Below are 12,603 nucleotides of genomic sequence, written 5' to 3'. Positions count from 1 at the left end.
AAAATAATTTTATGGTTGGAGGTAGACACAACATGAGGAACTATATTAAAGAGTCACAGCATTAGGAAGGTTGAGAACCATGTTAGAATCTAATGGCATTAGTCTTTATCAATTACAGCCTCCTTTTCAGCACATGACATAGCCATAATCTTAAGCTTCCTATTATTCTTTTTCACTGGAGAATTATATAAGAGTAATCAGCAATAGCCATACCATATCCTCAATGACATGCTGTCTTGTAATTACTTCCACCAAAAAAAATGTAATTTGAACTCATGGAAGCTATTGGTCAGAATACAGCCAGATTCTTTGCCAAAATATCATTTGAATAACCTCTAGTCCAGTTGTTAACAAAGTTCTCATTCCCCTGTGAAACATCTGAAAAAAGAAAGGGAATATTTTGTCTTAGAATTCCAGGAGGACAGAGTTCACCATGGTAGGAAGGCATCACCATCACACCAAGCAAAGGAGGCAGGGTAAGCAGGAGCACATAGTTTATCATACTTCATCCACACACTGGAAGCACCTAGAGAGAACAGAAAGTATGGCGAGGATGTAAAACTCCAAGGCCTGCCTTCAGAGAAGTACTTCCTCCAGCAAGGCTTCACATCCTAGAACTTCCACAACTTCCCCAAATATTGCCACCAACTGGGAAACAGTGTTCAAATACATAAACTTAATAGACAAATTTATCACCCAAACTACAACAAAATTGTGGGTTGTTCCCATTGCTTGGCTAATGCTGGAATAAATTTCAGGGCAGCAGATGTATCCTTGGTATGCTGATTTCATTTCCATTGCATAGAAATACCCAGTAGTAAAATTGTTGCAGTCATAGGGAATTCTACTTGAACCTCTTTACTAATTTCCTTAATATCTGCAATTGTCTAATAATCCCATAATGTTTCCTTTTCTCTGTGTTCTCACAGTACTTACTTTATTTTTCTTCATAGTGATCATGATGATTGGAGTAAATTATATCCCATTGTGGTTTGGATTTGCATTTCCTGACAGTAAGTGATTTAGAGTATCTTTTATATGCCCATTTGCTTTTTAATTGTCTTCTTTCACTATATCACTTATTAAATTTATTGACTCTTTTAAATCAGACTTTATATTTTATATATTCTGAAAAAATAACCCTTAGCAGTTGAATAATTTGTAGACACAATCTTACTCCATCTGGAGATTATCTCACCATTTTCATGATGATTTACTTTGCTAGGCAGCTGCTTTTTAGTTTGACATGAACTAGTTTGTCTGTATCTGCCTTTATATTCTGTGTTCTATTGGTAATAGTCAAAAATTGGAAACAACCTAGATTTCCCTCAACAAAAGAATAGATAAAGAAAATATGCTAAATTTACAAAATTTACTACTCAGATGTTAAAAACTGACATCATGAAATCTGTAAGCAAATGGACATTGACAGAGCTAGAAAAAAAATCATCCTGAGTGAGGTTACACTGGCCCAAAAAGATAAATATGATATGTATTCACTTATATGTGGATATTATCTACTAAATAAATGACAACCAAGCTATAATCTGATGACCCACAGAGGACATGTATTGAAGAAGGGGCTGGGAGGATGCATATATCTCAATAAAAGAGGGAAACAGAGCAGATTTTATGGATGGACTGGGAGTGGAAGACAGAAACAGGAAGATCAGGTGAGGACGCAGAGTGGAGATGGGGTTGACAGAGGGAACTTGGAGAGGAACAGCTAGAATTGAGGGATGTTTGAGGAGTTAAGGAAACATAGTTCAACAGAAACTTCCTAAAATATATATGAAGGTTTTCCTAATGATGTCTCCAATTAATGAGGGAGACAGAATCCCAACTGGCCATCTTTTCTCACCAAAGGAAGCTTTCTGTCCCAGGACTGGTTTACATCCAATTGAGTTGTTAGCCAAAGCAATTCCATGGAAATCTCCAAGCTATTCAGACTGTTGTCAAAAAAAAAAATAGATTGGTCTCCATAACTTGACACTAAGGCCTCATTGCTGAAGACAATACCCACATAATCCATTGAACATGGAGAGGATGAGCTGATGCCTCCATGGAACCTTCACCCCTATGGTACAGGAAAGTTCTCTACAGGCTATCAAAAGAGAAATGTAAGTAACAACCAAGCCATAAAATCTTTAATCTACAGTCTGTCCTGCCTCCAAAATATGCTTGGACAATGGTAGCACAAAGCTTGTGGGAGTAACAACCACATCCTATTTAACTTAATGTCCACTCCATGAGATGGAACACTGATTGAATGATCAAGTACCAAAGACTAGAAAGCCCAGAGCCCTGTGGTAAAACCAAATACTATTGGTCTTGAAAAAAAAAAGAAAGAAAGAAATGAAAAAGAAAAACAAAAAGAAAGAAAAAAGGAAATGCAACAATAAAATGACTTCTGATGATATTCTGCTATATTCATAGATCAGTGCCTTATTCAGGCATCATCAGAGAACCTTTCTCCTGCAGCAGATGGGAACAAATACAGAGACCTACAGCCAAACAACATAGACCTTGGAATTGGCAGTCTCCATCCAATCCCTCCTGTCAGAACTCAGGGAATTCCACAGAAGAGGAGAAGGAAAAAAAGTGTAAGAGTCAGAGAAGATGGAGGACACAAGGAGAAAAGGGCTTTCTGTATCAACTAAGCAAAGATCTTATGAACTCAGAGACTGAAGCAGCAAGCTCCCAGCTGACCCGGGTCTGCACCAGGTCCTCTACATGTATAGTACAGCTTTCAGTTTAGTGTTTTTAGTAGTTTCAGTTTAGTGGGTCTTTGATTCTTGTTCCTGCTCTTGAGCTCTTTTCCTTTTGTGGATTTGTATTGTCCAACTTTGATATCATATTTAAGTTACTATATTTTATTTTGTTATGTTTTGTTTTTATCTCTTAGAAGCCTATTCTTTTCTAATGAGAGACAGAAAAGGAGTGGATCCAGATGGGAGGGGAGATGGGGGAACTGGGAGGAGTAGTAGAGAGAAGGGAAACTATAATCAGTATATATTGTATGAGAAAAAAATGTATTTTTAATTAAAAAAATAAAACAAGACCAAAAAGTAAATGTATGCCACTTACTTATATGACTTCATATGATTTCAGTGATTCGATTAGTATAATTCATATTCATCAAGAACACATTATATACTAGGAAATCTACAATATTTGCTGGTACAATTTCCTTTTGTTCTCAAATATACAAACTATAATCTGCAAGGGCATCATTATGAGACATATGGCCTTCATGGTAGGATGGTAGGAAAATCTTTTCGCATGGTTTGTTTAAGCTGAAAAGCTAAAATGGCCCTTGATTCCCATATAGGGAAGAATTTAGCACACTTTAATGATAAACACTATTGACCTTTATGCTTTATGCACCTTCAAGTTTTGTCAGTTCAGTGTAAAAAATCAAAGTTTCTTGATGATGATAATTATTATACTTTGATTATTTGGCAACATCACACATATTTTAAAAATATGTAAAATTTTATATAAAATAAATGTTGGGTGCATGTTCCTTTGTTTCTGTTGCCCACTCTGGATCTTAGAAAGTGTGGTGGCTGTAGGTTGTCTGATAGGGAGTGCTTCTGGGTCCCTGCTAGATGTGGACACTATAGGGGGGTCCAGGTAGGACATATTTCTAGGCATTAAGGGCTGACACAGAAGGATGGGAATGGGCTAGAATTGGGGGTGGGGCTTAAAGGGTCCACAGCAAGCAGAGAAGCTTGGCCTGGCATGAGCTTTGGTAGAGCACACGAAGGGTGGAGTCAGAGAGGGAAGACGGGTTCCTGCAAGTGGTCCGCTCTAGGACTGGAGATGAAACTAGGGAATTGAAATGGAGGACAGGGAGGAGAATGAGGATCACATACCTAATTCCATGGCTGGAGGAGCCAGAGGGTTCCCAGGTAGAGGGTACCTCCAAGTATTGACAGCTGATACAAAGGGCCAGGGTAAGGAGGACAGACTGGGTCCACAAAGAGGATCTGTAGAGTCCCTGGAAATGGTGCAGAAAGGATGGATGGTTGCCTCTAAGTAGTCTGCTTCAGGGCTGGGAATGAGACAGGATGTTGGGTATGAAGGACAAGAAGAAGAGTGAAGCTTGTCTACCTGATGACCAGGCTGGTGTAAGCAGCAGGTTCCCAGGAATTAGTACCTCCCGATATTGGAGGGTGAGACAAAGGGATGGGGAAAGGGAGTGAGATTGGGTCCACAGAGAAGATCTGAGTCCTCTGGGAATGGAGGAATTGAGGAAGGAGAAGCTCCACCAGATAGTCTGCTACAGGGCTAAGAATACTCTTAGATCAGGGTGTCACTCGGCAATCATCAGAGAAGCTTTTTCTTTTGGTAGATGGGAACAAATATGGAGACTCCCAACAGGACAATGTGTAAAGACCTTGGAATAATACTCAGTTGTAAGTGGAATGTCTCCACCAAATCCCACCCTCCCCGGGCACAAGTAACCCTATGGAATAGGTGACAGAACAATTGTAAGAGCCACATCAAGGAAGCAAGGCCCTCTAAGGACACACATAAACTCACGGAGACTGCGTGCAGAAGCATGCACAGGGCCCACATGTGTCTAAGGCAGATGTGGTCCCAGGGCTGAGAGGGAAATTGCACACAAGCCCCTATCCTTAACCCGAGGGTACCTCCAAAATGAAAAATTAGTTTTCTTCAACACAATCTCCCTGGGCTTACAATACATTCTTTAAGACAGGTGCCATGGCCACCCAGCTGTAGATAGCCAACACAAAACAAACTCAACAGAATTTTTTTGAGGTTCTTTGTCTCAAAATGCACTGTCGTGACTTTTTTTTTTTTTAAGCTCACAGGTCTTTTGCATACACGTTACAGTTTTATAGTTTTTGGTTTTATAGTTTTTTTGGGGTTTGTGTGTGAGAATGTGTGTGTCTCCACATCTATATGTGGATTTTGTGCTTTTTCTTTGATTCTTTTTTGTCTTTGGTTTGTCTTATTCCATTTTAATTTATATTTGTTTTATCTTACTTTATTTTAGTTTTTTTTAGATGCCTGTTTGTTTTCTAAGGAGAGAGAGAGAGAGGGTGGATTTGGGTGGGGAGGAGGTGGGAAGGATCTGAGAGGACTTGGGGTGGTGAAAGCATATTTTATTTAAAAAACTATTTTCAATAAAAAAAATAAAGCAAAAAAATTGAATTTTGTTAAGCACCAAAACTATGTTGTCTCATTGCATGCACAATAAGATGATCGCAATAATTGTTATGCCAGCACTTACCGCTAAAATCACGTCTGTAAAAACATGAAACACAAACACAGAGCAACCTATAATAACAATGCAGAAAGCTAGCATGAAAAATCAAAAGACAATAGTAAAAAAAAAATGGTTGGGGATTTCACAGCACTTCTGTTAAATATTTGCTTTGTATATTTTTGTATTTTTAATATATTAGAATGCTAATTTTGCAGATTTAATTAATAAAAAGTTTTTCAAAAGATGGTATTTACAGTACGCTACATCCACTGACCATCTAACAATGTTGGAAAAGCTATCCTTAAAAAACAAGCACAGCTCACTAGCATTTTGATTCTGCCTTTACAATATTTCACAAAAACAGTAAATGGTGAGTCAGTTTGCCATTGTAATTTTCATCTAAGCAAAACGATGAAAAGAGTGTCCATTTTTTTTTCAGCTCTAGTAGGCTTTACTCATGTGAAATGATCATCTGCTTTCAATTTTACATGTTATGGTTTCACAACATACTTCATAGTGAGAAGTTCAATGACCCCATAAGGTTTGTGTTACAGATTCCATAAGTCACTATATGGGAGGTATTGTCCACTTTCATTGTTTCAAACAAATGAAAGGGAAATATCCCCATTGATTATGACACCTTCTTCAAGAAAACAAAATTAGCATGGGAAAAACTGCAACAAATTGTTATACCGGTTGATAGTTAACTAACTACATGATAGGAAAAGTTAAAAAAACAAAACCAAAAGACAATGTTTTTTTTTTTTTTCACTCAAAACTTAACTCTGTAACAATGTCCCTAAGTGTTTTTTCTGAACATCATGTTGCAAGGTTTTTCTTACAGGCTCTCCATGCCCAAAATTGAGCCATTCTTAATTGTACCTGAATTTACAAAAACTAAACACCCAAACTTTCTCTTCTTCGCAATACAAATGACTGCTTTGAGAGCCAGTATGAATTAACATTAATAAACCCTTTATCACATTAACCTCAGAGATATTTGTTGCAAGTGCACTTTGTGTAGCCCACTAAAAAGGTATTTTGTTTTCTTTTCTGTTTTTAGTTTTTTGGTCTTATTTTCTTTCTTTCTTTTTTATTCTGCTCTCATACAATACATCCCAACAACAGCCTCTCCTCCATCCACTCCTCCCAGTGGTCCCCCACTTCCCCTCTTCCCAGATGAACTGCTCCTCTGTTTCCCTTCAGAAAAGAGCAAGCCTCCCAGAGATACAACCAAACACAGCATAACAAGATAGAATAAGACTAGGTACAAATCATCGTATCAAGGCTGGACATGGCAACCCAGTAGGAGGATAGGGGTAACAAGAGTAGGCAAAAGAGCCGGGCGGTGGTGGCGCACGCCTTTAATCCCAGCACTTGGGAGGCAGAGCCAGGCGGATCTCTGTGAGTTCGAGGCCAGCCTGGGCTACCAAGTGAGTTCCAGGAAAGGTGCAAAGCTACACAGAGAAACCCTGTCTCGAAAAACCAAAAAAAAAAAAAAAAAAGAGTAGGCAAAAGAGTCAGAGACACTCCCTACTCCCACTTTCAGGAGTCGCAAATGGGTTTTTAAAAGAAGGGAGCATTCACATGCTTGAAATTCAATCAATTAAAGCATGAAAATGTCAAGCTGTACAGTTAATGTGGGCAAAACAAATTTTTAATGTAAGGAACTCATTTAACTAATTCAGAGAACAAACTTTGAATATATATATATATATATATATATATATATATATAGAGAGAGAGAGAGAGAGAGAGAGAGAGAGAGACAGAGACAGAGAGAGACAGAGACAGAGAGAGACAGAGAGACAGAGAGACAGAGAGAGAGAGAGAGAGAGATTGAACCAAGATTCCTTCCTTTCTTTAAAATATTCTGCTTGCAAATATGGTAGTTTAGGCAACAATATGACCTAGTTTTGTAAGAAAATATTTTAAATTACATATTATTCATAGGAAAAAGAAAAATTCCCTCTTAGAAGGGAATTAAATAAACTATCCTTAATGTGCTTTAGAAAAGAGGGCTTGGCAGCGAAGTTCAGAGACTGCTACTGAAGTGTTCACTGGCACCACATAACAGCATCACCTACCAATGGCAGATGCTTCTAGTTTTTTATTCTTCTTGTTGTTCACGGGTTGACAGGAAGATCATTTTTTTGCTATGCTAAGCAATAAATGAGAAATAAAATGTGTTCAAAGTGCTCATTTAGCTTTATATTATCATTTATGTTTAGTGAAAATATTGGATAAAACTTCAGTCTTTGCTTCACTGCCATGTGGTTGCATCTTAACAAGCTTTCTTCAACAGCACAAAATGTTTTGGTATTGCTTAGAAATTTTGTTTTGTATGTCTTACAATTAATCTGGTAAGTTGTAAGAAATCCCAGCTCCCTGGTAGAGTCTGAAAGGACCCAAAATTATTCTATAAGTTGAGAAGTGGCAAAAAGCACATAATAAATGATAATCTGGTTTAGGGGGCTTAAGGCTAAAATCATTGATTAAATGAATACAAATATATTCAGTGATTGTAATTCCAAAATTTAGGTCAACGAGAGTGCAGAGAATAAAACTGCATCAACATGTGTATACCCACTCCATGTGGATACTGCCCATAGGCTGAGTTCCACCGGGTTTTAGTTCTTAATGTAGATGACCACAGTATGCTTCACGATTTCACACATTTTAGGACATAATTTTGCCATGATATGTGGGCCAAATACTGCTCCAATATTTAACTGTGTAGAAAAGAGAATTTCTAAAACACCGCACACACACACAAAGACACAATATCAAGTCACATATGCAGATGCATGGCTTGACTTCAATATGCTTTATGATTTCACACATATTAGCAGATAATTTTACTGTGCCACATTAGACACATATTACTTCTATATTCAACTGTGTACACAGGAGGATTTCCAGTACACACACACACATACACACACACACACACACACACACACACACACACACACACAAAATTGAGTCCCACACTCCAGTGAACAAAGGCTATGTTTGCTTGTGTACAACCTGCTAATTTACAGAGGAAAAATTACACTATTAGACCAGATAGAAAACAAGTAACCTTTATTTCACACAGCAAAATGTTAGCTGAAATTCAAGTGTATTATACCTGTGCACAGACTTTTAGAAAATAAGTAATTCCAGTATTTAAGAGTTTCTGCTAACTGGGTAAGACTCTCTGTATGCCACGCACACTGAAACCTTATGTTGATAAAATGCAATTTTTCCTTAAAGAAAAAATAAATACTCTAAATCTTAGTAATACTTGCTGGTAAAGGTGACTTAAAAATTGACAGACTCTGATAAAATTTACTATTAAAATGATTAGACAAGCTTGCAAATCAATAATATGTACATTTTTAATAATGTTTACTTCTTTTGGTTAAAATTTAATATAGTGTTTTAATATAATTGTTAATAATTGAAATGTGAAGAAATCATTTTTCATGGAAAAACTTCATTATTCAAACAAATAGAGCCTTCAGTAAGATAATTCAGCCTGAGTCAGTAATGGACCAGTTACAAATTGGCAGTGAACAATACTCCAGTTGGGACCGAGAGAATTTACCAAAGTGTACAAGTAGATGAATTATGCAAAATCTACTACTCTAATGTGAGCAGTTTCAAAAATAATAAAAAGAGCTAACAACTCATGTCTAATTAGTCAAAGAGACAAGGGACTACTTCAACACTCCATGCAAATGGCCGCTAACAATCCTGCAGACTCCATTCACATTTACTCTAATGGCAAGGCAATAAAAATGTTGAAGACGCTTTTAAGCAGAAAGTACTTATCTGTTGGCACATTGAAATTCTAAAAAGTTTCCAGAGATGTCTATAAAAGTGAAAGTTTTCTATTAATGATGAAAATGTTTATCCCATGGAAAGGATTTTTATGTCATCTCATTTCCTTGTGCCAATGATAAAAATTTATTCAACAGTTAGTGTTGGTTGTATTCCAGCAGCTATTTTGTCTCCATAATGTGTGATACAGGAAGCATTAACAGGCTTCCCATGAAGCCTTTGTAAGGGGCACTGCTTATCCCTCAACCTGATGGTCTGGAATATAGAAGGGAGATCCATATTTTGCTTGTTTTTAGTGTGTTGGGATCAAATCCAGGGCCTACATATGAGAGGAGTATGTTCTACCACTGAGTTGTATTCTAAGCCCCTAGAAATCAGATGTTTCTCTTCTTTTAAAAATGAATCACTGGATTAATTATTTAAGAGTCATATAAAGATGAATAGTAACTCGGTTGACACACAGAACAAACAAAACATTTGTAGAGTTCATTTACCTCAAATGGAACCAGTCTTAGTCATAACTTCTAAATTATCAGAGTGAAGAGTTTTCTCACTCACCTACATCACTGCTACTCTAAACACACACAGCTGATTTGGTTGGTGAGTTGAAGAGATACTATCAAAGCCTGATATTATCAAATTGCTATTGAAATGATCTGGGATGTAAGAAGAAGAAAACAAGGGAGGGAGGAAGGGGAGATGGGAGGAAAGGAACAGCTGAGGAAGGTAAGAAGAGACACCACTTACTCCTTTCTTTCCTTGAGATATACTTTAGATGCAATTCAATTACTGAGATATCCAAGGCAATGTTATTCTTATCAACATTTTTATACCTATCATGTTTTAAAATGAAAAGCATCTACTGAGTGAAATTAACTGATATGTGCAAAACAATTTCCCTTAGTTGATAAGGAAAATAATATATAAAATAAACAGACAGACAAATAGATGAGGGCATAGAAAGTATTTAAATATGATTTGTTTGGATTATCATTTATACATACACATACAAATGCACAAACACACACACACACACACACACACACACATGCCTTCTATTCTGTCACATAAAACCTGATTATATACATTATACACATTACACATACTTTCCTTCTAGATGGAAGTTAGTAAAAGTAATATATTTCAGCATGTGCTTTGAGCATCTAGTAACTATTCTATAACTGTTCAAAACTTTTACTGAAGAGGCTGGTGGTATGGCTTAGCAATGTAGTTGCTATTACTGGCTGAATTATTTATTGTACTTCAAATATCCTCTACTGGATTTCTAATTTTATTTTTATAAAATAATACTGTTATTAATTCTTTGAGACTTTTATCCAAAGTACTTTGAATATATTCTTTCTTACTCTTCTCTAACTACTCTCAAATCTATCCCCAAATTTCATGCCTTCTTTTTTTAATAACTCATATAATCCAATTTGTACTGGCCACAAACTCAGTTCTGCCCAGGAAATAGAACCAAAAGAGTGACATCTTGAAACTAAAAATAAAAGCTGTATTGCAAATAAAATGTTCGTCAATTTAGGAAGCAGCATACAGAATGCAAAAAATCTTTACTTGTTAAACATCTGACAGAGGATTAGTGTCTATAGTATAAGAAGAATTAAAAAAAAAGAAAGAAAAGAAAGGAAGGAAGGGAGGAAGGAAGGAAGAAGGAAAGAAAAGAAGAAAAAGAAAGAAAAGAAAAGAAAACCAAACTAAATTAAAAAGTAGAATGAAATTTTAAAGGAGAAAGAAACTGAACGAAGAACACTCAGAAGAAGTACTGGTTCTTTTTTTCACTTGGTAGTCCAGGCTGGCCTCAAACTCATAGAGATCTGCCTGGCTCTGCCTCCCGAGTACTGGGATTAAAGGCTTGAGCCGCCACCGCCCAGCGAAGTACTGGTTCTTAAAGAGTTTTAAGAGCATTCATCATGCTTAGCCATCTTAGAAATATGAATTAAAACTACTTTGAGATTTCATCTTGACCCATTTAGTATGGCTTAGATTAAAAGAGAGAGAAAGAGAGGAGAGAGAGAGAGAGAGAGAGAGAGAGAGAGAGAGAGAGAGAGAAAGAGAGACAGGAGAGAGAGAGACAGAAGAGAGAGAGAGAGAGAGAGAGAGAGAGAGAGAGAGAGAGAGAGAGAGGAACAAGGGCTAGAGAGATGGCTCAGTGATGAACAGCATTTGCCAATCTTACAGAGGACCCAGATTCCTGTCCCAGCACCCACATAAGGAATTATGACCTTTCTTAATTCCAGTTCCAAAGAAATACAGTGCCCTCTTCCAGTTTTCACAGGCACCAAGTGTATTCAGAGTACACATAATATGCTTATATGTACACATAAAATAAAAATAGACATTTTTTCAAAAGAGATGATGATGTGTAGTGAGATTTTCTTAATGGCAGTGATGAACGAGTTAACAACTGCAAAATGAGGACAAAGAGAAATTCTCTCAGCTTTTAATGGACATGTATATCATAACTCATCCTTTCATGACTGACATGTCATTATAGAGGAGTTGGCTGAATAATTGTAAGATTCAGAGGTGAGAGATGACTACAATAAAACACTGTTTTCTAGAAACAACAGGACAGTTGTACCAATTACCTCACAAATATATAGCATGCACAGGACTGTTCAAGCTCATATAAGAAAAATTTCAGCATGAATAGTGGAAGTGGGCACAAAATCCCACCCCTAAGGAGCTGCTGGCCATTGATAGCTACTTGTGAAGGGAGAGTTAGTTTTCTTTAAGGATGTGGCCCCTGGTAGGTCCATCAGAGGCCAGTGCATGACCATGAGCTCAAGAATAAATAGGCAGCACAAATTGTACTGGATGAGTTTATGAAAAATGAGGACACTAAGTGGGTCAAAAAAAGAGGTTGGATCTGGGAAGGGCTACAAAAGGGAGGTGAATATGATCAAACTACATTGCATAAAATTCTCAAATCATTAAAAATATTTTTAAAGAGTCATAAGACTGTAACTAGTCTTAGTTACAAAAGGAACTCAGTCAATGCTACAAGATCTTTTAGTAAAAATATAAATTGATCTGGATGAGACATTTTTTTTTCTAAAACCAAGTTGTAAAGTTTCCTACCTTGGATAAGTGGCACAAAGACTACACTGAATCAGTAGGTAATTAAATATTTAGGATGAAAGAGATAAAATTATTAGCATCACTCTGGAAGAAAAATTGAGTGTAAACTGAAGAAAATCTATGAGAATAGATATAGCAGGAAATAAATGATAACTTGCTATGGCTTTTATTAAATTCAAACAATAAGAAGCAATCACTGGCATAAGCTAGTTCTAAATGAATGTGCTAAGGTCAAAGAGAGTGAAAAAAATGGAATCTGACCTTTGGAATACAAGTAGCTAATGAGGGTTCCTGGGGCAACAGGGGAGGAAGGAAAATAAAGTTCTGTGGAAGAGTGCAAGCAAAATCTTCATTTCGTTGTATTTATTTGAGCACCCCTTTTTTGTTTTGTTTTTGCTTTACAAGGAGAAAGAGGGGAGGAAGAGAAAAAG

Source organism: Peromyscus californicus, unplaced genomic scaffold (assembly GCF_007827085.1).
Source record: "Peromyscus californicus insignis strain IS unplaced genomic scaffold, ASM782708v3 Scaffold_20__1_contigs__length_68692818, whole genome shotgun sequence".
NCBI classification, from domain to species: domain Eukaryota; kingdom Metazoa; phylum Chordata; class Mammalia; order Rodentia; family Cricetidae; genus Peromyscus; species Peromyscus californicus.
The sequence above is the reverse complement of the archived record's forward strand: the minus strand, read 5'-3'. Positions refer to the sequence as shown.